The sequence below is a fragment of the Ambystoma mexicanum genome, chromosome 5q (assembly GCF_040938575.1).
Source record: "Ambystoma mexicanum isolate Mex_15411 chromosome 5q, UKY_AmexF1_1, whole genome shotgun sequence".
In the NCBI taxonomy this organism is placed as follows: domain Eukaryota; kingdom Metazoa; phylum Chordata; class Amphibia; order Caudata; family Ambystomatidae; genus Ambystoma; species Ambystoma mexicanum.
Window position 1 is genome coordinate 9,136,654 of NC_090933.1, and position 27,648 is coordinate 9,164,301.

Consider the following 27,648-nt stretch of genomic DNA (forward strand, 5'->3'; position numbering starts at 1 on the left):
CATTTTATCACTTTCTCTACCCTGACAATAGAGTACCTCATATAGTTTTGTGCTTTGATGTACAATCCATTCAAGGGACTTGTCACGGTCAAATTCACGGACCAATTGGGATATGATGTCTTTCTGTAGCCCATAGAAGTATGCAGTTTTAAACTCATTGGAATTTGAGTCAAAAGATACATCAAAGCGAGAAAATGCTCTTTTTAAGTCTTGTAAAAATTGGCGAGGAGATGTATTAGGTCCAGCAGTAATTGTGTACGCGACTTTCTTTGCCTCCTGCAATGACTGAAAAGGAGAAAAATGACGCCTAATTTCTTTTTCAAACTCCAGCCATGTCATATTCTGCTTTTCATTTAATCCCCTTATGATGCTGGCCGTCGGGGCATCTAAAGTTAAATGAAAATATTGTCTGTACTGTTCCTTAGGTATCTGGAGTGCTTTAAAAATGTCATGCACCGCTTCTAAGTGATCCTCAATGCAGCATTCACCTCCCTTTTTAAATGGTTTGATCAGGGCTTTAATGGATTTCATTATTTTTATGGGGCTACTTGTTGCAATGCATGGAATTGCACTATTTTGTGATTCAATCCTGTTTTCAGGTGTATGAGATTGGTGGCTGCCCCAAATGGGAGTATCAAATCCCCTAAGGGCGCTGCAACCAAGTTCAGTCACCGGCCCAGTCACTGGAGCACTAGCTCTTTGGGCAGAGCTAGAATTCACCTCCACTCCATTGCATGTGGTACCCTGCCGCCTCTCCTGGTACCTGGGAATGCACATTTGCTGTTCTAAGTCCTTACACTTTTTAAGGAGTCTGTTGGCTTCATCTTGCAAATAGTTGTTTTCACCATTCATCTTATTAATCACCTCCTGCATGTCGCACATTTGCATTTGGCATTCATTGAACTCTTTATTTCTCTTGTCTCTTTCTTGAATCATTTTAATCATTTCTTGTTCTGCACTCTGGAGATCACATTCTTTTTCACAATGTTCTTTTTGTAAAATCTGCATCTCTGAAACAACCTCATCTTTATCCAGCCTAATGTGATCCACTAAGGCTTTTAAGTGTGCCAATTCTTGCTCACTATCTTCAAATTGTTTCTTGCTTTTGGATAACTGAGTATCAAAGTCTCTGCATTTTAATTGCATGTCTTTTGGCATACATCCAATTCTGCTCTCAACATTTCCTGATTTTTACTTGCCCCCTCTAATTCAGTCTTTAACCTGTTAATTAGCTGAGTATCATTCTCTTGCATTCGCAGAGACTTGTTTAAAATAAACCATATTTTGCCGCATAGCCGTATTAAACAGTCTTTCTCTGCACTTTTATCGGCTGCATTCAATAATCTTGTAAGGCAGACCTGAATTATGCTGCCTTCTGCAAAAATATTGCCTAGTTTTTCTTTCTGCACCTCACCCTGAATGCGGTTACTCCATTCTAACGTGCTATTTGACGACCAATTCCCATGTGCAAACAACTTTGCCTCTAAATATTGTACTAGATCTGAGAATGTGGTTTCCCTTTGTGACATTCTGAAATTCGTTTTTAGTGGCACACTGTTATTATAAAATGGGTTCCCTTTAATGTGCAAATGGCAGTGTGAGACACGCTTGCCACGCCCAGTAGGTACTCTATGATCACTTTCCCGGCCTGCAACGCACCATAAATATGTAGGGTATTTTGTGGAGATTTGGGGCCTGACGGTATTTTATTACCGCCGAAAAATAACTTAGCAATAATCACTCCTTGTATTCAGATTGGGCCATGTGCAACAATAATACAGTGGACATGCATTATTTCAGCACCCAGACATGCATATTTGGTATGCGTGGTTGGTATGCGTGGTAGGTGGTATTTTGGTGAGCATAATTCCCTTGTTTTATTTGTGGCCCCAATGTCCAGAATCCCTTATCTTTGCTTATATTTTTCGTGTAATCACTAGAGAGACCTCAGACCTACATTTTAGGAATACCACATTTTCAGTGTTAGTGTTAGTGTGCCACCATGGGCGATCTCACTGACTTATTTACGACAGAGAGCTATATGTGGTAATTTTGTGGTAATTTCCACTACCTTATATACGGTAGGGAACTATGTTCAGAGAGTCCCTCTTCCCGTTGGCTCATGTACCTCCAACGAGCTATGCTACAAACAATCACTCTCAACTGTCCATACTGAATATGATCATGCACACATCTGTCTTAAAATGACAATTGCATTGTTTAAAAATCTCCCCTCATCATCAGCACTGTATTGGTAAATATAAGACACACCACCCGTCTGCTTTCAAATATTTTTCTGTATTATAAAAGTTGCATTTAAACACGATCTCACTCTTTACAGAAATAAATAAAATAGCACAGTGACAGCATTGTCTGTGATACACTGAAAAAAGATTGGCGGAGAACAGAACCCAATTTGCAACATTAACATGTGATTAAGTCACCGGAATCTCCTTTCCTACTCTGACTGAATATTCTCGTACACACTCAGCTCCCACACTTATGTAATTACCTTATCTGTTCAGCCGAGTTTTCTTCAGCTGTTCTCTTTCTGAATGTGGCTCCCTTGAAGATTAACCCCAGTGAAAAGGAGCGCCTTTCCTTCTCAAACCGGGGTCATTGCCTGGAATTCTCAGCTTTTGCAGATAGGAATGCTCCAGCCAGGAAAAAATAGGTCCTTCTCCCAGCTCTGCCAAATCTTGACTGTCCTTCTCTCTCCTCAAACTCCCCCCAGCAAAACTCTGATCACTCCCTCTAGCATGATACTTGCTATGACGCTGCTCCAATCAGAATCAATCATGCCATCTCCTCCCTCTCTACACAATGGCTCATTTTTATAGTAATACTTTGTAACCAACTGATTTCCTGTTCTTTCGAGCCCTTTTGCTTCCTGTAATTATGTGGACAAGGCAGCAGAGAAAACGAAAAAAAAAATGAATGTGCGTTTAAAAGTTCACTTTCAGAGTAGGCCTAATTCTGCAGTGGAGACACATTTTTATTAGTGGATTATGTTAACTTCAGTTTCATTAGTCAGGTTAGTTATGAGTAATGTTAGTTATTAATTTCCAAATGTGTCTCTCGCACCATAGGCATTTCAGGTGAAAAAATAGTGTGCATTTTTGAATGTGCACGTGTGCTTTTAACTGTAAAAATAGATTTGCATCTTATATGTTAAAATCGTTTTTGACTGAATAGCCTGTCTTTCCTTGTTAATCTGGTAACACATATAGCAATGCACCATAGGCATTTGGTGCTGCATCAAAAAATTGCTACCTGTGCAGTAGTGCTGTACTCTGTGCTGTAACACGCCAAATATCCTTACAGGTCTCAGGATTGGAATGGGAAGGAGTTGGATATCATATCTCATGCTATAGGAAGGGTCACAGGTTGGAATTGGAAGGAGTTGGATATCACATCTCATGCTATCGGAAGGGTCTCAGGATTGGAATGGGAAGGAGTTGGATATCACATCTCATGCTATAGGGAGGGTCTCAGGTTTGATATTAGAAGCATTGAGATATCATATCTCATGCTATCGGAAGGGTCTCAGGATTGGATTGGGAAGGAGTTGGATATCACATCTCATGTTATAGGAAGGGTCTCAGGATTGGATGGAAAGAGTTGGATATCACATCTCATGCTATAGGAAGGGTTTCAGGTTTGGTAGAAGCATTGGGATATCACATCTCATGCTATAGGAAGGGTCTCAGGATTGGAATGGGAAGGAGTTGGATATCACATCTCATGATAAAGGAAGGGTCTCAGGTTTGGAAGGGGAAGGATTTGGATATCACATCTCAAGTTATAGGACGAGTCTGTGGTTTGGTATTAGAAGCATTGAGATATCACATCTCATGTTATAGGACAGTCTCAGGTTTGGTATTAGAAGCATTGAGATATAACATCTCATAGTATAGGACGGGTCTCAGGATTGGAATTGGAAGGAGTTGGATATCACATCTCATGTTATAGGAAGGGTATCAGGATTGGAATGGGAAGGACTTTGATATCACATCTCACGCTATAGGGAGGGTCTCAGGTTTGGTATTAGAAGCATTGAGATATCACATCTCATGCTATCGGAAGGGTCTCAGGATTGGATTGGGAAGGAGTTGGATATCACATCTCATGTTATAGGAAGGGTCTCAGGATTGGATGGGAAGAGTTGGAAATCACATCTCATGTTATAGGAAGGGTATCAGGATTGGAATGGGAAGGACTTTGATATCACATCTCACGCTATAGGGAGGGTCTCAGGTTTGGTATTAGAAGCATTGAGATATCACATCTCATGCTATTGGAAGGGTCTCAGGATTGGATTGGGAAGGAGTTGGATATCACATCTCATGTTATAGGAAGGGTCTCAGGATTGGATGGGAAGAGTTGGATATCACATCTCATGCTTTAGGAAGGGTCTCAGGTTTGGTAGAAGCATTGGGATATCACATCTCATGCTATAGGAAGGGTCTCAGGATTGGAATGGGAAGGAGTTGGATATCACATGTCATGCTAAAGGAAGGGTCTCAGGTTTGGAAGGGGAAGGATTTGGATATCACATCTCAAGTTATAGGACAGGTCTGTGGTTTGTTATTAGAAGCATTGAGATATCACATCTCATGTTATAGGACAGTCTCAGGTTTGGTATTAGAAGCATTGAGATATCATATCTCATGGTATAGTACGGGTCTCAGGATTGGAATGGGAAGGAGTTGGATATCACATCTCATGTTATAGGAAGGATCTCAGGTTTGGTATTAATAGCATTGAGATATCACATCTCATGCTATAGGAAGGGTCTCAGGATTGGAATGGGAAGGAGTTGTATATCACATCTCATGCTATAGGGAGGGTCTCAGGTTTGGTATTAGAAACATTGAGATATCTCATCTCATGGTATAGGAAGGGTCTCAGGATTGGAATCCGAAGGAGTTGGATATAACATCTCATGTTATAGGAAGGGTCTCAGGTTTGGTATTAGAAGCACTGAGATATCAAATCTCATGCTAAATGAAGGGACGCAGGATTGGAATGGGAAGGAGTTGGATATCACATTTCATGCTATAGGAACGGTCCAACTTTGGTATTAGAAACATTGAGATATCACACCTCATGGAAGGGGCTCAGGATTGGAATGGGAAGAAGTTGGATATCACATCTCATGTTATAGGAAGGGTCTCAGGATTGGAATGGGAAGCATTTGGATATCACATCTCATGTTATAGGACGCGTCTCAGGTTTGTTATTAGAAGCATTGAGATATCACATCTCATGTTATAGGACAGTCTCAGGTTTGGTATTAGAAGCATTGAGATATCACATATCATGGTATAGTACGGGTCTCAGGATTGGAATGGGAAGGAGTTGGATATCACATCTCACGCTATAGGAAGGGTCTCAGGATTGGATTGGGAAGGAGTTGGATATCCCATCTCATGCTATAGGAAGGGTCACAGGTTGGAATTGGAAGGAGTTGGATATCACATCTCATGTTATAGGAAGGGTATCAGGATTGGAATGGGAAGGACTTTGATATCACATCTCGCTATAGGGAGGATCTCAGGTTTGGTATTAGAAGCATTGAGATATCACATCTCATGCTATCATAAGGGTCTCAGGATAGGAATGGGAAGGAGTTGGATATCACATCTCATGCTATAGGAAGGGTCTCATGATTGGAATGGGAAGGATTTGGATATCACATCTCATGTTATAGGAAGGGTCTCAGGTTTGTTATTAGAAGCATTGAGATATATCTCATGCTATCGGAAGGGTCGTAGGATTGGATTGGGAAGGAGTTGGATATCACATCTCATGTTATAGGAAGGGTCTCAGGATTGGAATGGGAAGGAGTTGGATATCACATCTCATGCTATAGGGAGGGTCTCAGGTTTGATATTAGAAGCATTGAGATAGCATATCTCATGCTATCGGAAGGGTCTCAGGATTGGATTGGGAAGGAGTTGGATATCACATCTCATGTTATAGGACGGGTCTCAGGATTGGATGGGAAGAGTTGGATTTCACATCTCATGCTATAGGAAGGGTCTCGGGTTTGGTAGAAGCATTGGGTTATCACATCTCATGCTATAGGAAGGGTCTCAGGATTGGAATGGGAAGGAGTTGGATATCACATCTCATGCTAAAGGAAGGGTCTCAGGATTGGATTGGGAAGGAGTTGGATATCACATCTCAAGTTATAGGACGGGTCTGTGGTTTGGTATTAGAAGCAGTGAGATATCATATCTCATGCTATCGGAAGGGTCTCAGGATTGTATTGGGAAGGAGTTGGATATCACATATGTTATAGGAAGGCTCTCAGGTTTGTTATTAGAAGCATTGAGATATCACATCTTGAGGAGAACCATCTCCGGTTCCGGAAGCACCTCAAAACCTTCCTCTTTGCTTCCGCTTTCTCTCTCCCTCTCCCCTGCTGAACAGCTAATATTCTTCACTGAAACTGCACTGATTCTGCAACTGGACCACTCTTAACGGCCTCGGTCCTGGGCCCAGCCACTCTCCACTTGCACTGATGCCCTGGAACCCCTCTGCACTGCGGGACTGTCTCTGTATCCCTACAGCCCCCCCCCCTTTTCCAGCACTTGCTCTGCACTTTCCTTGCACTTGCCACCAGCTGGCCCTATTTATTTATTACTTTACGCCACTTACCTTGTACTGCACTTCCCCCCCTCCCCTTCCCCTTGCACTTTTCCCCCTCCCCCACCCCTGCACTTGCGCGATCTGAATGACACCTGGCCTAGTAGGATCGTTGTCTGTCTCCCCTTGTTCCTCCCCTCCCTGCCTCGTCGCGCCTTGAAACACCTGTGTATAGGCGCGTTACAAATGCCATATCATATCATATCATGTTATAGGACAGTCTCAGGATTGGTATTAGAAGCATTGAGATATCATATCTCATGGTATAGGACGGGTCTCAGGATTGGAATGGGAAGGAGTTGGATATGACATCTCATGCTAAAGGAAGGGTCTCAGGTTTGGAAGGGGAAGGATTTGGATATCAAATCTCAATTTATAGGACGGGTCTGTGGTTTGGTATTAGAAGCATTGAGATATCATATCTCATGCTATCGGAAGGGTCTCAGGATTGGATTGGGAAGGAGTTGGATATCTCATCTCATGTTATAGGAAGGGTCTCAGGATTGGAATGGGAAGGATTTGGATATCACATCTCATGTTATAGGAAGGGTCTCAGGTTTGTTTTTAGAAGCATTGAGATATTGCATCTCATGTTATAGGACAGTCTCAGGTTTGGTATTAGACGCATTGAGATATCATATCTCATGGTATAGGACGGGTCTCAGGATTGGAATGGGAAGGAGTTGGATATCACATCTCATGATAAAGGAAGGGTCTCAGGTTTGGAAGGGGAAGGATTTGGATATCACATCTCATGTTATAGGACAGTCTCAGGTTTGGTATTAGAAGCATTGAGATATCACATCTCATAGTATAGGACGGGTCTCAGGATTGGAATTGGAAAGAGTTGGATATCACATCTCATGTTATAGGAAGGGTCTCAGGTTTGTTATTAGAAGCATTGAAATATCACATCTCATGTTATAGGACAGTCTCAGGTTTGGTATTAGAAGCATTGAGATATCACATCTCTTGTTATAGGACAGTCTCAGGTTTGGTACTAGAAGCATTGAGATATCAAATCTCATGGTATAGGACGGGTCTCAGGATTGGAATGGGAAGGAGTTGGATATCACATCTCATGCTAAAGGAAGGGTCTCAGGTTTGGAAGGGGAAGGATTTGGATATCACATCTCAATTTATAGGACGGGTCTGTGGTTTGGTATTAGAAGCATTGAAATATCATATCTCATGCTATCGGAAGGGTCTCAGGATTGGATTGGGAAGGAGTTGGATATCACATCTCATGTTATAGGAAGGGTCTCAGGATTGGAATGGGAAGGATTTGGATATCACATCTCATGTTATAGGAAGGGTCTCAGGTTTCTTATTAGAAGCATTGAGATATCACATCTCATGTTATAGGACAGTCTCAGGTTTGGTATTAGAAGCATTGAGATATCATATCTCATGGTATAGGACGGGTCTCAGGATTGGAATGGGAAGGAGTTGGATATCACATCTCATGCTATAGGAAGGGTCTCAGGATTGGAATTGGAAGGATTTGGATATCACATCTCATGTTATAGGAAGGGTCTCAGGTTTGTTATTAGAAGCATTGAGATATCACATCTCATGTTATAGGACAGTCTCAGGTTTGGTATTAGAAGCATTGAGATATCACATCTCATGGTATAGGGCAGGTCTCAGGATTGGAATGGGAAGGATTTGGATATCACATCTCATGTTATAGGAAGGGTCTCAGGTGTGTTATTAGAAGCATTGAGATATCACATCTCATGTTATAGGACAGTCTCAGGTTTGGTATTAGAAGCATTGAGATATCACATCTCATGGTATAGGACGGGTCTCAGGATTGGAATGGAAAGGAGTTGGATATCACATCTCATGCTATTGGAAGGGTCTCAGGATTGGAATGGGAAGGAGTTGGATATCACATCTCATGCTATTGGAAGGGTCTCAGGATTGGAATGGGAAGGCGTTTGATATCACATCTCATGCTATAGGAAGGGTCTCAGGATTGGAATGGGAAGGAATTGGATATCACATCTCATGTTATAGGAAGGGACTCAGGTTTGGTATTAGAAGAACTGAGGTATCAGATCTCATCCTTTAGGAAGGGACTCAAGTTTGGTATTTGAAGGAGTGAGATAATAAATCTCATCCTATCGGAAGGGTCTCAGGATTGGAATGGGAAGGAGTTGAATATCACATCTCATGCTATAGGAAGGATCTCAGGTTTGGTAGAAGCATTGAGATATCACATCTCGTGCTATAGGAACGGTCTCAGGATTGGAATGGGAAGGAGTTAGATATCACATCTCATGCTATAGGAAGGGTCTCAGGATTGGAATGGGAAGGAGTTGGATATCACATCTCATCCTATAGGAAGGGTCTCAGGTTTGGAATGGGAAGGATTTGGATATCACATCTCTTGCAATAGGAAAGGTCTCAGGTTTGGTATTAGAAATATTGAGATATCACATCTCATGGTATAGGAAGGGTCTCAGGATTGGAATCGGAAGGAGTTGGATATCACATCTCATGTTATAGGAAGGGTCTCAGGTTTTGTATTAGAAGCACTGAGATATCAAATCTCAGGCTATATGAAGAGACGCAGGATTGGAATGGGAAGAAGTTGGATATCACATCTCATGCCAAAGGAAGGGTCTCGGGTTTGGAAGGGGAAGGATTTGGATATCACATCTCAAGTTATAGGACGGGTCTGTGGTTTGGTATTAGAAGCATTGAGATATCATATCTCATGCTATCGAAAGGGTCTCAGGATTGGATTGGGAAGGAGTTGGATATCACATCTCATGTTATAGGAAGGGTCTCAGGATTGGAATGGGAAGCATTTGGATATCACATCTCATGTTATAGGAAGCGTCTCAGGTTTGTTATTAGAAGCATTGAGATATCACATCGCATGTTATACCACAGTCTCAGGTTTGGTATTAGAAGCATTGAGATATCACATATCATGGTATAGTACGGGTCTCAGGATTGGAATGGGAAGGAGTTGGATATCACATCTCATGCTATAGGAAGGGTCTCAGGATTGGAATGGGAAGGATTTGGATAACACATCTCATTTTATAGGAAGGGTCTCAGGTTTGTTATTAGAAGCATTGAGATATCACATCTCATGTTATAGGACAGTCTCAGGTTTGCTATTAGAAGCATTGAGATATCACATCTCATGGTATAGGACGGGTCTCAGGATTGGAATGGGAAGGAGTTGGATATCACATCTCATGCTAAAGGAAGGGTCTCAGGTTTGGAATGGGAAGGATTTGGATATCACATCTCAAGTTATAGGAGGGGTCTATGGTTTGATATTAGAAGCATTGAGATATCATATCTCATGCTATCGGAAGGGTCTCAGGATTGGATTGGGAAGGAGTTGGATATCAGATCTCATGTTATAGGAAGGGTCTCAAGATTGGAATGGGAAGGACTTGGATATCACATCTCATGTTATAGGAAGGGTCTCAGGTTTGTTATTAGAAGCATTGAGATATCACATCTCATGTTATAGGACAGTCTCAGGTTTTGTATTAGAAGCATTGAGATAAAACATCTCATAGTATAGGACGGGTCTCAGGATTGGAATGGGAAGGAGTTGGATATCACATCTCATGCTATAGGGAGGGTCTCAGGTTTGATATTAGAAGCATTGAGATATCACATCTCATGCTATCGGAAGGGTCTCAGGATTGGATTGGGAAGGAGTTGGATATCACATCTCAAGTTATAGGACGGGTATGTGGTTTGGTATTAAAAGCATTGAGATATCATATCTCATGCTATCGGAAGGGTCTCAGGATTGGATTGGGAAGGAGTTGGATATCACATCTCATGTTATAGGAAGGCTCTCAGGTTTGTTATTAGAAGCATTGAGATATCACATCTCATGTTATAGGACAGTCTCAGGTTTGGTATTAGAAGCATTGAGATATCATATCTCATGGTATAGGACGGGTCTCAGGATTGGAATGGGAAGGAGTTGGATATCACATCTCATGCTAAAGGAAGGGTCTCAGGTTTGGAAGGGGAAGGATTTAGATATCACATCTCAATTTATAGGACGGGTCTGTGGTTTGGTATTAGAAGCATTGAGATATTATATCTCATGCTATCGGAAGGGTCTCAGGATTGGATTGGGAAGGAGTTGGATATCACATCTCATGTTATAGGAAGGGTCTCAGGATTGGAATGGGAAGGATTTGGATATCACATCTCATGTTATAGGAAGGGTCTCAGGTTTGTTATTAGAAGCATTGAGATATTGCATCTCATGTTATAGGACAGTCTCAGGTTTGGTATTAGAAGCATTGAGATATCATATCTCATGGTATAGGACGGGTCTCAGGGTTGGAATGGGAAGGAGTTGGATATCACATCTCATGCTATAGGAAGGGTCTCAGGATTGGAATGGGAACGATTTGGATATCACATCTCATGTTATAGGAAGGGTCTCAGGTTTGTTATTAGAAGCATTGAGATATCACATCTCATGTTATAGGACAGTCTCAGGTTTGGTATTAGAAGCATTGAGATATCACATCTCATGGTATAGGACGGGTCTCAGGATTGGAATGGGAAGGAGTTGGATATCACATCTCATGCTATAGGAAGGGTCTCAGGATTGGAATGGGAAGAAGTTTGATATCACATCTCATGCCATAGGAAGGTCTCAGGTATGGTAGAAGCATTAAGATATCACATCTCATGCTATCGGAAGGGTCTCAGGATTGGATTGGGAAGGAATTGGATATCCCATCTCATGCTATAGGAAGGGTCACAGGTTGGAATTGGAAGGAGTTGGATATCACATCTCATGCTATCGGAAGGGTCTCAGGATTGGAATGGGAAGGAGTTGGATATCACATCTCATGCTATAGGGAGGGTCTCAGGTTTGATATTAGAAGCATTGAGATATCATATCTCATGCTATCGGATGGGTCTCAGGATTGGATTGGGAAGGAGTTGGATATCACATCTCATGTTATAGGAAGGGTCTCAGGATTGGATGGGAAGAGTTGGATATCACATCTCATGCTATAGGAAGGGTCTCAGGATTGGAATGGGAAGGAGTTGGATATCACATCTCATGATAAAGGATGGGTCTCAGGTTTGGAAGGGGAAGGATTTGGACATCACATCTCTAGTTATAGGATGGGTCTGTGGTTTTGGTATTAGAAGCATTGAGATATCATATCTCAGGCTATCGGAAGGGTCTCAGGATTGGATTGGGAAGGAGTTGGATATCACATCTCATGTTATAGGAAGGGCCTCAGGTTTGTTATTAGAAGCATTGAGATATCACATCTCATGTTATAGGACAGTCTCAGGTTTGGTATTAGAAGCATTGAGATATCATATCTCATGGTATAGGACGAGTCTCAGGATTGGAATGGGAAGGAGTTGGATATCACATCTCATGCTATAGGAAGGGACTCAGGTTTGGTATTAGAAGAACTGAGATATCAGATCTCATCCTTTGGGAAGGGACTCAAGTTTGGTATTTGAAGTAGTGAGATAATAAATGTCATCCTATCGGAAGGGTCTCAGGATTGGAATGGGAAGGAGTTGAATATCACATCTCATGCTATAGGAAGGATCTCAGGTTTGGTAGAAGCATTGAGATATCACATCTCGTGCTATAGGAACGGTCTCAGGATTGGAATGCGAAGGAGTTAGATATCACATCTCATGCTATAGGAAGGGTCTCAGGTTTGGAATGGGAAGGATTTGGGTATCACATCTCTTGCAATAGGAAGGGTCTCAGGTTTGGTATTAGAAATATTGAGATATCACACCTCATGGTTTAGGAAGGGTCTCAGGATTGGAATCGGAAGGAGTTGGATATCACATCTCATGTTATAGGAAGGGTCTCAGGTTTTGTATTAGAAGAACTGAGATATCAAATCTCATGCTATATGAAGAGACGCAGGATTGCAATGGGAAGAAGTTGGATATCACATCTCATGCTAAAGGAAGGGTCTCAGGTTTGGAAGGGGAAGGATTTGGATATCACCTCTCAAGTTATAGGACGGGTCTGTGGTTTGGTATTAGAAGCATTGAGATATCATATCTCATGCTATCGGAAGGGTCTCAGGATTGGATTGGGAAGGAGTTGGATATCACATCTCATGTTATAGGAAGGGTCTCAGGATTGGAATGGGAAGCATTTGGATATCACATCTCATGTTATAGGAAGCGTCTCAGGTTTGTTATTAGAAGCATTGCGATATCACATCTCATGTTATAGGACAGTCTCAGGTTTGGTATTAGAAGCATTGAGATATCATATCTGATGGTATAGTACGGGTCTCAGGATTGGAATGGGAAGGAGTTGGATATCACATCTCATGCTATAGGAAGGGTCTCAGGATTGGAATGGGAAGGATTTGGATAACACATCTCATGTTATAGGAAGGTTCTCAGGTTTGTTATTAGAAGCATTGAGATATCACATCTCATGTTATAGGACAGTCTCAGGTTTGGTATTAGAAGCATTGTTATATCACATCTCATGGTATAGGACGGGTCTCAGGATTGGAATGGGAAGGAGTTGGATATCACATCTCATGCTATAGGAAGGGTCTCAGGATTGGAATGGGAAGTAGTTTGATATCACATCTCATGCCATATGAAGGTCTCAGGTATGGTAGAAGCATTAAGAAATCACATCTCATGCTATCGGAAGGGTCTCAGGATTGGATTGGGTAGGAGTTGGATATCCCATCTCATGCTATAGGAAGGGTCACAGGTTGGAATTGTAAGGAGTTGTATATCACATCTCATGCTATCGGAAGGGTCTCAGGATTGGAATGGGAAGGAGTTGGATATCACATCTCATGCTATAAGGAGGGTCTCAGGTTTGATATTAGAAGCATTGAGATATTATATCTCATGCTATCGGAAAGGTCTCAGGATTGGATTGGGAAGGAGTTGGATATCACATCTCATGTTATAGGAAGGGTCTCAGGATTGGATGGGAAGAGTTGGATATCACATCTCATGCCATAGGAAGGGTCTCAGGTTTGGTAGAAGCATTGGGATATCACATCTCATGCTATAGGAAGTGTTTCAGGATTGGAATGGGAAGGAGTTGGATATCACATCTCATATTAAAGGAAGGGTCTCAGGTTTGGAAGGGGAAGGATTTGGATATCACATCTCAAGTTATAGGATGGGTCTGTGGTTTGCTATTAGAAGCTTTGAGATATATCTCATGCTATCGGAAGGGTCTCAGGATTGGATTGGGAAGGAGTTGGATATCACATCTAATGTTATAGGAAGGGCCTCAAGATTGGAATGGGAAGGACTTGGATATCACATCTCATGTTATAGGAAGGGTCTCAGGTTTGTTATTAGAAGCATTGAGATATCACATCTAATGTTATAGGACAGTCTCAGGTTTGGTATTAGAAGCATTGAGATATCATATCTCATGGTATAGGACGGGTCTCGGGATTGGAATGTGAAGGAGTTGGATATCACATCTCATGCTATAGGAAGGGTCTCAGGATTGGAATGGGAAGGATTTGTATATCACATCTCATGTTATAGGAAGGGTCTCAGGTTTGTTATTAGAAGCATTGAGATATCACATCTCATGTTATAGGACAGTCTCAGGTTTGGTATTAGAAGCATTGAGATATCACATCTCATGGTATAGGACGGGTCTCAGGATTGGAATGGGAAGGAGTTGGATATCACATCTCATGCTATAAGAAGGGTCTCAGGATTGGAATGGGAAGGAGTTTGATATCACATCTCATGCCATAGGAAGGTCTTCTCAGGTATGGTAGAAGCATTAAGATATCACATCTCATGCTATCGGAAGGGTCTCAGGATTGGATTGGGAAGGAGTTGGATATTCCATCTCATGCTATAGGAAGGGTCACAGGTTGGAATTGGAAGGAGTTGGATATCACATCTCATGCTATCGGAAGGGTCTCGGGATTGGATTGGGAAGGAGTTGGATATCACATCTCATGTTATAGGAAGGGTCTCAGGATTGGATGGGAAGAGTTGAGTATCACATCTCATGCTATAGGAAGGGTCTCAGGTTTGGTAGAAGCATTGAGATATCACATCTCATGCTATTTGAAGGGTCTCAGGATTGGAATGGGAAGGAGTTGGATATCACATCTCATGATAAAGGATGGGTCTCAGGTTTGGAAGGGGAAGGATTTGGATATCACATCTCAAGTTATAGGACGGGTCTGTGGTTTGGTATTAGAAGCATAGAGATATCATATCTCATGCTATCGGAAGGGTCTCAGGATTGGATTGGGAAGTAGTTGGATATCACATCTCATGTTATAGGAAGGGTCTCAAGATTGGAATGGGAAGGACTTGGATATCACATCTCATGTTATAGGAAGGGTCTCAGGTTTGTTATTAAAAGCATTGAGATATCACATCTCATGTTATAGGACAGTCTCAGGTTTGGTATTAGAAGCATTGAGATATAACATCTCATAGTATAGGACGGGTGTCAGGATTGGAATGGGAAGGAGTTGGATATCACATCTCATGCTATAGGAAGGGTCTCAGGTTTTGTAGAAGCATTAGGATATCACATCTCATGCTATAGGAAGGGTCTCAGGATTGGAATGGGAAGGAGTTGGATATCACATCTCATGCTAAAGGAAGGGTCTCAGGTTTGGAAGGGGAAGGATTTGGATATCACATCTCAATTTATAGGACGGGTCTGTGGTTTGGTATTAGAAGCATTGAGATATCATATCTCATGCTATCGGAAGGGTCTCAGGATTGGATTGGGAAGGAGTTGGATATCACATCTCATATTATAGGAAGGGTCTCAGGATTGGAATGGGAAGGATTTGGATATCACATCTCATGTTATAGGAAGGGTCTCAGGTTTGTTATTAGAAGCAATGAAATATATCTCATGCTATCGGAAGGGTCTCAGGATTGGATTGGGAAGGAGTTGGATATCACATCTCATGTTACAGGAAGGGTCTCAGGATTGGAATGGGAAGGAGTTGGATATCATATCTCATGCTATAGGAAGGGTCTCGGGATTGGATTGGGAAGGAGTTGGATATCACATCTCATGTTATAGGAAGGGTCTCAGGATTGGATGGGAAGAGTTGGATATCATATCTCATGCTATAGGAAGGGTCTCAGGTTTGGTAGAAGCATTGAGATATCACATCTCATGCTATTTGAAGGGTCTCAGGATTGGAATGGGGAGGAGTTGGATATCACATCTCATGATAAAGGAAGGGTCTCAGGTTTGGAAGGGGAAGGATTTGGATATCACATCTCAAGTTATAGGACGGGTCTGTGGTTTGGTATTAGAAGCATAGAGATATCATATCGCATGCTATCGGAAGGGTCTCAGGATTGGATTGGGAAGTAGTTGGATATCACATCTCATGTTATAGGAAGGGTCTCAAGATTGGAATGGGAAGGACTTGGATATCACATCTCATGTTATAGGAAGGGTCTCAGGTTTGTTATTAAAAGCATTGAGATATCACATCTCATGTTATAGGACAGTCTCAGGTTTGGTATTAGAAGCATTGAGATATAACATCTCATAGTATAGGACGGGTGTCAGGATTGGAATGGGAAGGAGTTGGATATCACATCCCATGCTATAGGAAGGGTATCAGGTTTGGTAGAAGCATTGAGATATCACATCTCATGCTATCGGAAAGGTCTCAGGATTGGATTGGGATGGAGTTGGATATCACATCTCATGTTTTAGGAAGGATCTCAGGTTTGGTATTAATAGCATTGAGATATCACATCCCATGCTTTAGGAAGGGTCTCAGGATTGGAATGGGAAGGAGTTGGATATCACATCTCATGCTATAGGAAGGGTCTCAGGTTTGGTAGAAGCATTAGGATATCACAACTCATGCTAAAGGAAGGGTCTCAGGTTTGGAAGGGGAAGGATTTGGATATCACATCTCAATTTATAGGACGGGTCTGTGGTTTGGTATTAGAAGCATTGAGATATCATATCTCATGCTATCGTAAGGGTCTCAGGATTGGATTGGGAAGGAGTTGGATATCACATCTCATGTTATAGGAAGGGTCTCAGGATTGGAATGGGAAGGATTTGGATATCACATCTCATGTTATAGGAAGGGTCTCAGGTTTGTTATTAGAAGCAATGAGATATATCTCATGCTATCGGAAGGGTCTCAGGATTGGATTGGGAAGGAGTTGGATATCACATCTCATGTTACAGGAAGGGTCTCAGGATTGGAATGGGAAGGAGTTGGATATCATATCTCATGCTATAGGAAGGGTCTCGGGTTTGGTAGAAGCATTGGGTTATCACATCTCATGCTATAGGAAGGGTCTCAGGATTGGAATGGGAAGGAGTTGGATATCACATCTCATGCTAAAGGAAGGGTCTCAGTATTGGATTGGGAAGGAGTTGGATATCACATCTCAAGTTATAGGATGGGTCTGTGGTTTGGTATTAGAAGCATTGAGATATCATATCTCATGCTATCGGAAGGGTCTCAGGATTGTATTGGGAAGGAGTTGGATATCACATATGTTATAGGAAGGCTCTCAGGTTTGTTATTAGAAGCATTGAGATATCACATCTCATTTTATAGGACAGTCTCAGGTTTGGTATTAGAAGCATTGAGATATCATATCTCAGGGTATAGGACGGGTCTCAGGATTGGAATGGGAAGGAGTTGGATATGACATCTCATGCTAAAGGAAGGGTCTCAGGTTTGGAAGGGGAAGGATTTGGATATCACATCTCAATTTATAGGACGGGTCTGTGGTTTGGTATTAGAAGCATTGAGATATCATATCTCATGCTATCGGAAGGGTCTCAGGATTGGATTGGGAAGGAGTTGGATATCTCATCTCATGTTATAGGAAGGGTCTCAGGATTGGAATGGGAAGGATTTGGATATCACATCTCATGTTATAGGAAGGGTCTCAGGTTTGTTTTTAGAAGCATTGAGATATCGCATCTCATGTTATAGGACAGTCTCAGGTTTGGTATTAGACGCATTGAGATATCATATCTCATGGTATAGGACGGGTCTCAGGATTGGAATGGGAAGGAGTTGGATATCACATCTCATGCTATAGGTAGGGTCTCAGGATTGGAATGGGAAGGATTTGGATATCACATCTCATGTTATAGGAAGTGTCTCAGGTTTTTATTAGAAGCATTGAGATATCACATCTCATGTTATAGGACAGTCTCAGGTTTGGTATTAGAAGCATTGAGATATCACATCTCATGGTATAGGACGGGTCTCAGGATTGGAATGGGAAGGAGTTGGATATCACATATCATTTTATAGGAAGGGTCTCAGGATTGGAATGGGAAGGATTTGGATATCACATCTCATGTTATAGGAAGTGTCTCAGGTTTGTTATTAGAAGCATTGAGATATCACATCTCATGTTATAGGACAGTCTCAGGTTTGGTATTAGAAGCATTGAGATATCACATCTAATGGTATAGGACGGGTCTAAGGATTGGAATGGGAAGGAGTTGGATATCACATATCATGCTATAGGAAGGGTCTCAGGATTGGAATGGGAAGTAGTTTGATATCACATCTCATGCCATAGGAAGGTCTCAGGTATGGTAGAAGCATTAAGAAATCACATCTCATGCTATCCGAAGGGTCGCAGGATTGGATTGGGAAGGAGTTGGATATCACATCTCATGTTATAGGAAGGGTCTCAGGATTGGATGGGAAGAGTTGGATATCACATCTCATGCCATAGGAAGGGTCTCAGGTTTGGTAGAAGCATTGGGATATCACATCTCATGCTATATGAAGGGTCTCAGGATTGGAATCGGAAGGAGTTGGATATCACATCTAATGTTATAGGAAGGGTCTCAGGTTTTGTATTAGAAGAACTGAGATATCAAATCTCATGCTATATGAAGAGATGCAGGATTGCAATGGGAAAAAGTTGGATATCACATCTCATGCTAAAGGAAGGGTCTCAGGTTTGGAAGGGGAAGGATTTGGATATCACCTCTCAAGTTATAGGACGGGTCTGTGGTTTGGTATTAGAAGCATTGAGATATCATATCTCATGCTATCGGAAGGGTCTCAGGATTGGATTGGGAAGGAGTTGGATATCACATCTCATGTTATAGGAAGCGTCTCAGGTTTGTTATTAGAAGCATTGCGATATCACATCTCATGTTATAGGACAGTCTCAGGTTTGGTATTAGAAGCATTGAGATATCATATCTGATGGTATAGTACGGGTCTCAGGATTGGAATGGGAAGGAGTTGGATATCACATCTCATGCTATAGGAAGGGTCTCAGGATTGGAATGGGAAGGATTTGGATAACACATCTCATGTTATAGGAAGGGTCTCAGGTTTGTTATTAGAAGCATTGAGATATCACATCTCATGTTATAGGACAGTCTCAGGTTTGGTATTAGAAGCATTGAGATATCACATCTCATGGTATAGGACGGGTCTCAGGATTGGAATGGGAAGGAGTTGGATATCACATCTCATGCTATAGGAAGGGTCTCAGGATTGGAATGGGAAGTAGTTTGATATCACATCTCATGCCATATGAAGGTCTCAGGTATGGTAGAAGCATTAAGAAATCACATCTCATGCTATCGGAAGGGTCTCAGGATTGGATTGGGTAGGAGTTGGATATCCCATCTCATGCTATAGGAAGGGTTACAGGTTGGAATTGTAAGGAGTTGTATATCACATCTCATGCTATCGGAGGGGTCTCAGGATTGGAATGGGAAGGAGTTGGATATCACATCTCATGCTATAAGGAGGGTCTCAGGTTTGATATTAGAAGCATTGAGATATCATATCTCATGCTATCGGAAGGGTCTCAGGATTGGATTGGGAAGGAGTTGGATATCACATCTCATGTTATAGGAAGGGTCTCAGGATTGGATGGGAAGAGTTGGATATCACATCTCATGCCATAGGAAGGGTCTCAGGTTTGGTAGAAGCATTGGGATATCACATCTCATGCTATAGGAAGGGTCTCAGGATTGGAATGGGAAGGAGTTGGATATCACATCTCATATTAAAGGAAGGGTCTCAGGTTTGGAAGGGGAAGGATTTGGATATCACACCTCAAGTTATAGGACGGGTCTGTGGTTTGCTATTAGAAGCTTTGAGATATATCTCATGCTATCGGAAGGGTCTCAGGATTGGATTGGGAAGGAGTTGGATATCACATCTAATGTTATAGGAAGGGCCTCAAGATTGGAATGGGAAGGACTTGGATATCACATCTCATGTTATAGGAAGGGTCTCAGGTTTGTTATTAGAAGCATTGAGATATCACATCTCATGTTATAGGACAGTCTCAGGTTTGGTATTAGAAGCATTGAGATATCACATCTCATGTTATAGGAAGGGTCTCAGGATTGGATGGGAAGAGTTGGATATCACATCTCATGCCATAGGAAGGGTCTCAGGTTTGGTAGAAGCATTGGGATATCACATCTCATGCTATATGAAGGGTCTCAGGATTGGAATCGGAAGGAGTTGGATATCACATCTAATGTTATAGGAAGGGTCTCAGGTTTTGTATTAGAAGAACTGAGATATCAAATCTCATGCTATATGAAGAGACGCAGGATTGCAATGGGAAGAAGTTGGATATCACATCTCATGCTAAAGGAAGGGTCTCAGGTTTGGAAGGGGAAGGATTTGGATATCACCTCTCAAGTTATAGGACGGGTCTGTGGTTTGGTATTAGAAGCATTGAGATATCATATCTCATGCTATCGGAAGGGTCTCAGGATTGGATTGGGAAGGAGTTGGATATCACATCTCATGTTATAGGAAGCGTCTCAGGTTTGTTATTAGAAGCATTGCGATATCACATCTCATGTTATAGGACAGTCTCAGGTTTGGTATTAGAAGCATTGAGATATCATATCTGATGGTATAGTACGGGTCTCAGGATTGGAATGGGAAGGAGTTGGATATCACATCTCATGCTATAGGAAGGGTCTCAGGATTGGAATGGGAAGGATTTGGATAACACATCTCATGTTATAGGAAGGGTCTCAGGTTTGTTATTAGAAGCATTGAGATATCACATCTCATGTTATAGGACAGTCTCAGGTTTGGTATTAGAAGCATTGAGATATCACATCTCATGGTATAGGACGGGTCTCAGGATTGGAATGGGAAGGAGTTGGATATCACATCTCATGCTATAGGAAGGGTCTCAGGATTGGAATGGGAAGTAGTTTGATATCACATCTCATGCCATATGAAGGTCTCAGGTATGGTAGAAGCATTAAGAAATCACATCTCATGCTATCGGAAGGGTCTCAGGATTGGATTGGGTAGGAGTTGGATATCCCATCTCATGCTATAGGAAGGGTTACAGGTTGGAATTGTAAGGAGTTGTATATCACATCTCATGCTATCGGAAGGGTCTCAGGATTGGAATGGGAAGGAGTTGGATATCACATCTCATGCTATAAGGAGGGTCTCAGGTTTGATATTAGAAGCATTGAGATATCATATCTCATGCTATCGGAAGGGTCTCAGGATTGGATTGGGAAGGAGTTGGATATCACATCTCATGTTATAGGAAGGGTCTCAGGATTGGATGGGAAGAGTTGGATATCACATCTCATGCCATAGGAAGGGTCTCAGGTTTGGTAGAAGCATTGGGATATCACATCTCATGCTATAGGAAGGGTCTCAGGATTGGAATGGGAAGGAGTTGGATATCACATCTCATATTAAAGGAAGGGTCTCAGGTTTGGAAGGGGAAGGATTTGGATATCACACCTCAAGTTATAGGACGGGTCTGTGGTTTGCTATTAGAAGCTTTGAGATATATCTCATGCTATCGGAAGGGTCTCAGGATTGGATTGGGAAGGAGTTGGATATCACATCTAATGTTATAGGAAGGGCCTCAAGATTGGAATGGGAAGGACTTGGATATCACATCTCATGTTATAGGAAGGGTCTCAGGTTTGTTATTAGAAGCATTGAGATATCACATCTCATAGTATAGGACGGGTGTCAGGATTGGAATGGGAAGGAGTTGGATATCACATCCCATGCTATAGGAAGGGTCTCAGGTTTGGTAGAAGCATTGAGATATCACATCTCATGCTATCGGAAAGGTCTCAGGATTGGATTGGGATGGAGTTGGATATCACATCTCATGTTTTAGGAAGGATCTCAGGTTTGGTATTAATAGCATTGAGATATCACATCCCATGCTTTAGGAAGGGTCTCAGGATTGGAATGGGAAGGAGTTGGATATCACATCTCATGCTATAGGAAGGGTCTCAGGTTTGGTAGAAGCATTAGGATATCACATCTCATGCTAAAGGAAGGGTCTCAGGTTTGGAAGGGGAAGGATTTGGATATCACATCTCAATTTATAGGACGGGTCTGTGGTTTGGTATTAGAAGCATTGAGATATCATATCTCATGCTATCGGAAGGGTCTCAGGATTGGATTGGGAAGGAGTTGGATATCACATCTCATGTTATAGGAAGGGTCTCAGGATTGGAATGGGAAGGATTTGGATATCACATCTCATGTTATAGGAAGGGTCTCAGGTTTGTTATTAGAAGCAATGAGATATATCTCATGCTATCGGAAGGGTCTCAGGATTGGATTGGGAAGGAGTTGGATATCACATCTCATGTTACAGGAAGGGTCTCAGGATTGGAATGGGAAGGACTTGGATATCACATCTCATGTTATAGGAAGGGTCTCAGGTTTGTTATTAGAAGCATTGATATATCACATCTCATGTTATAGGACAGTCTCAGGTTTGGTATTAGAAGCATTGAGATATCATATCTCATGGTATAGGACGGGTCTCGGGATTGGAATGGGAAGGAGTTGGATATCACATCTCATGCTATAGGAAGGGTCTCAGGATTGGAATGGGAAGGATTTGGATATCACATCTCATGTTATAGGAAGGGTCTCAGGTTTGTTATTAGAAGCATTGAGATATCACATCTCATGTTATAGGACAGTCTCAGGTTTGGTATTAGAAGCATTGAGATATCACATCTCATGGTATAGGACGGGTCTCAGGATTGGAATGGGAAGGAGTTGGATATCACATCTCATGCTATAAGAAGGGTCTCAGGATTGGAATGGGAAGGAGTTTGATATCACATCTCATGCCATAGGAAGGTCTTCTCAGGTATGGTAGAAGCATTAAGATATCACATCTCATGCTATCGGAAGGGTCTCAGGATTGGATTGGGAAGGAGTTGGATATTCCATCTCATGCTATAGGAAGGGTCACAGGTTGGAATTGGAAGGAGTTGGATATCACATCTCATGCTATCGGAAGGGTCTCGGGATTGGATTGGGAAGGAGTTGGATATCACATCTCATGTTATAGGAAGGGTCTCAGGATTGGATGGGAAGAGTTGGATATCACATCTCATGCTATAGGAAGGGTCTCAGGTTTGGTAGAAGCATTGAGATATCACATCTCATGCTATTTGAAGGGTCTCAGGATTGGAATGGGAAGGAGTTGGATATCACATCTCATGATAAAGGAAGGGTCTCAGGTTTGGGTGGGGAAGGATTTGGATATCACATCTCAAGTTATAGGACGGGTCTGTGGTTTGGTATTAGAAGCATAGAGATATCATATCTCATGCTATCGGAAGGGTCTCAGGATTGGATTGGGAAGTAGTTGGATATCACATCTCATGTTATAGATAGGGTCTCAAGATTGGAATGGGAAGGACTTGGATATCACATCTCATTTTAGAGGAAGGGTCTCAGGTTTGTTATTAAAAGCATTGAGATATCACATCTCATGTTATAGGACAGTCTCAGGTTTGGTATTAGAAGCATTGAGATATAACATCTCATAGTATAGGACGGGTGTCAGGATTGGAATGGGAAGGAGTTGGATATCACATCTCATGCTAAAGGAAGGGTCTCAGGTTTGGTAGAAGCATTAGGATATCACATCTCATGCTATAGGAAGGGTCTCAGGATTGGAATGGGAAGGAGTTGGATATCACATCTCATGCTAAAGGAAGGGTCTCAGGTTTGGAAGGGGATGGATTTGGATATCACATCTCAATTCATAGGACGGGTCTGTGGTTTGGTATTAGAAGCATTGAGATATCATATCTCATGCTATTGGAAGGGTCTCAGGATTGGATTGGGAAGGAGTTGGATATCACATCTCATATTATAGGAAGGGTCTCAGGATTGGAATGGGAAGGATTTGGATATCACATCTCATGTTATAGGAAGGGTCTCAGGTTTGTTATTAGAAGCAATGAAATATATCTCATGCTATCGGAAGGGTCTCAGGATTGGATTGGGAAGGAGTTGGATATCACATCTCATGTTACAGGAAGGGTCTCAGGATTGGAATGGGAAGGAGTTGGATATCATATCTCATGCTATAGGAAGGGTCTCGGGATTGGATTGGGAAGGAGTTGGATATCACATCTCATGTTATAGGAAGGGTCTCAGGATTGGATGGGAAGAGTTGGATATCATATCTCATGCTATAGGAAGGGTCTCAGGTTTGGTAGAAGCATTGAGATATCACATCTCATGCTATTTGAAGGGTCACAGGATTGGAATGGGAAGGAGTTGGATATCACATCTCATGATAAAGGAAGGGTCTCAGGTTTGGAAGGGGAAGGATTTGGATATCACATCTCAAGTTATAGGACGGGTCTGTGGTTTGGTATTAGAAGCATAGAGATATCATATCTCATGCTATCGGAAGGGTCTCAGGATTGGATTGGGAAGTAGTTGGATATCACATCTCATGTTATAGGAAGGGTCTCAAGATTGGAATGGGAAGGACTTGGATATCACATCTCATGTTATAGGACAGTCTCAGGTTTGGTATTAGAAGCATTGAGATATAACATCTCATAGTATAGGACGGGTGTCAGGATTGGAATGGGAAGGAGTTGGATATCACATCCCATGCTATAGGAAGGGTCTCAGGTTTGGTAGAAGCATTGAGATATCACATCTCATGCTATCGGAAAGGTCTCAGGATTGGATTGGGATGGAGTTGGATATCACATCTCATGTTTTAGGAAGGATCTCAGGTTTGGTATTAATAGCATTGAGATATCACATCCCATGCTTTAGGAAGGGTCTCAGGATTGGAATGGGAAGGAGTTGGATATCACATCTCATGCTATAGGAAGGGTCTCAGGTTTGGTAGAAGCATTAGGATATCACATCTCATGCTAAAGGAAGGGTCTCAGGTTTGGAAGGGGAAGGATTTGGATATCACATCTCAATTTATAGGACGGGTCTGTGGTTTGGTATTAGAAGCATTGAGATATCATATCTCATGCTATCGGAAGGGTCTCAGGATTGGATTGGGAAGGAGTTGGATATCACATCTCATGTTATAGGAAGGGTCTCAGGATTGGAATGGGAAGGATTTGGATATCACATCTCATGTTATAGGAAGGGTCTCAGGTTTGTTATTAGAAGCAATGAGATATATCTCATGCTATGGGAAGGAGTTGGATATCACATCTCATGTTATAGGAAGGGCCTCAAGATTGGAATGGGAAGGACTTGGATATCACATCTCATGTTATAGGAAGGGTCTCAGGTTTGTTATTAGAAGCATTGAGATATCACATCTCATGTTATAGGACAGTCTCAGGTTTGGTATTAGAAGCATTGAGATATCACATCTCATGGTATAGGACGGGTCTCAGGATTGGAATGGGAAGGAGTTTGATATCACATCTCATGCCATAGGAAGGTCTTCTCAGGTATGGTAGAAGGATTAAGATATCACATCTCATGCTATCGGAAGGGTCTCAGGATTGGATTGGGAAGGAGTTGGATATCACATCTCATGTTATAGGGAGGGTCTCAGGATTGGATGGGAAGAGTTGGATATCACATCTCATGCTATAGGAAGGGTCTCAGGTTTGGTAGAAGCATTGAGATATCACATCTCATGCTATCGGAAAGGTCTCAGGATTGGATTGGGAAGGAGTTGGATATCACATCTCATGTTATAGGAAGGATCTCAGGTTTGGTATTAATAGCATTGAGATATCACATCCCATGCTATAGGAAGGGTCTCAGGATTGGAATGGGAAGGAGTTGGATATCACATCTCATGCTATAGGAAGGGTCTCAGGTTTGGTAGAAGCATTAGGATATCACATCTCATGCTATAGGAAGGGTCTCAGGATTGGAATGGGAAGGATTTGGATATCACATCTCATGCTAAAGGAAGGGTCTCAGGTTTGGAAGGGGAAGGATTTGGATATCACATCTCAATTTATAGGACGGGTCTGTGGTTTGGTATTAGAAGCATTGAGATATCATATCTCATACTATCGGAAGGGTCTCAGGATTGGATTGGGAAGGAGTTGGATATCACATCTCATGTTATAGGAAGGGTCTCAGGATTGGATGGGAAGAGTTGGATATCACATCTCATGCTATAGGAAGGGTCTCAGGTTTGGTAGAAGCATTGGGATATCACATCTCATGCTATAGGAAGGGTCTCAGGATTGGAATGGGAAGGAGTTGGATATCACATCTCATGCTAAAGGAAGGGTCTCAGGATTGGAATGGGAAGGATTTGAATATCACATCTCATGTTATAGGAAGGGTCTCAGGTTTGTTATTAGAAGCAATGAGATATCATATCTTATGCTATCGGAAGGGTCTCAGGATTGGATTGGGAAGGAGTTGGATATCACATCTCATGTTACAGGAAGGGTCTCAGGATTGGAATGGGAAGGAGTTGGATATCATATCTCATGCTATAGGAAGGGTCACAGGTTGGAATTGGAAGGAGTTGGATATCACATCTCATGCTATCGGAAGGGTCTCAGGATTGGAATGGGAAGGAGTTGGATATCACATCTCATGCTATAGGGTGGGTCTCAGGTTTGATATTAGAAGCATTGAGATATCATATCTCATGCTATCGGAAGGGTCTCAGGATTGGATTGGGAAGGAGTTGGATATCACATCTCATGTTATAGGAAGGGTCTCAGGATTGGATGGGAAGAGTTGGATATCACATCTCATGCTATAGGAAGGGTCTCAGGTTTGGTAGAAGCATTGGGATATCTCATTCCATGCTATAGGAAGGGTCTCAGGATTGGAATGGGAAGGAGTTGGATATCACATTTCATGATAAAGGAAGGGTCTCAGGTTTGGAAGGGGAAGGATTTGGATATCACATCTCAAGTTATAGGACGGGTCTGTGGTTTGGTATTAGAAGCATTGAGATATCACATCTCATGTTATAGGAGAGTCTCAGGTTTGGTATTAGAAGCATTGAGATATCACATCTCATAGTATAGGACGGTTCTCAGGATTGGAATTGGAAAGAGCTGGATATCACATCTCATGTTGTAGGAAGGGTCTCAGGTTTGTTATTAGAAGCATTGAGATATCACATCTCATGTTATAGGACAGTCTCAGGTTTGGTTTTAGAAGCATTGAGATATAACATCTCATAGTATAGGACGGGTCTCAGGATTGGATTGGGAAGGAGTTGGATATCTCATCTCATGTTATAGGAAGGGTCTCAGGTTTGTTTTTAGAAGCATTGAGATATCGCATCTCATGCTATAGGACAGTCTCAGGTTTGGTATTAGACGCATTGAGATATCATATCTCATGGTATAGGACGGGTCTCAGGATTGGAATGGGAAGGAGTTGGATATCACATCTCATGCTATAGGTAGGGTCTCAGGATTGGAATGGGAAGGATTTGGATATCACATCTCATGTTATAGGAAGTGTCTCAGGTTTGTTATTAGAAGCATTGAGATATCACATCTCATGTTATAGGACAGTCTCAGGTTTGGTATTAGAAGCATTGAGATATCACATCTCATGGTATAGGACGGGTCTCAGGATTGGAATGGGAAGGAGTTGGATATCACATATCATTTTATAGGAAGGGTCTCAGGATTGGAATGGGAAGGATTTGGATATCACATCTCATGTTATAGGAAGTGTCTCAGGTTTGTTATTAGAAGCATTGAGATATCAC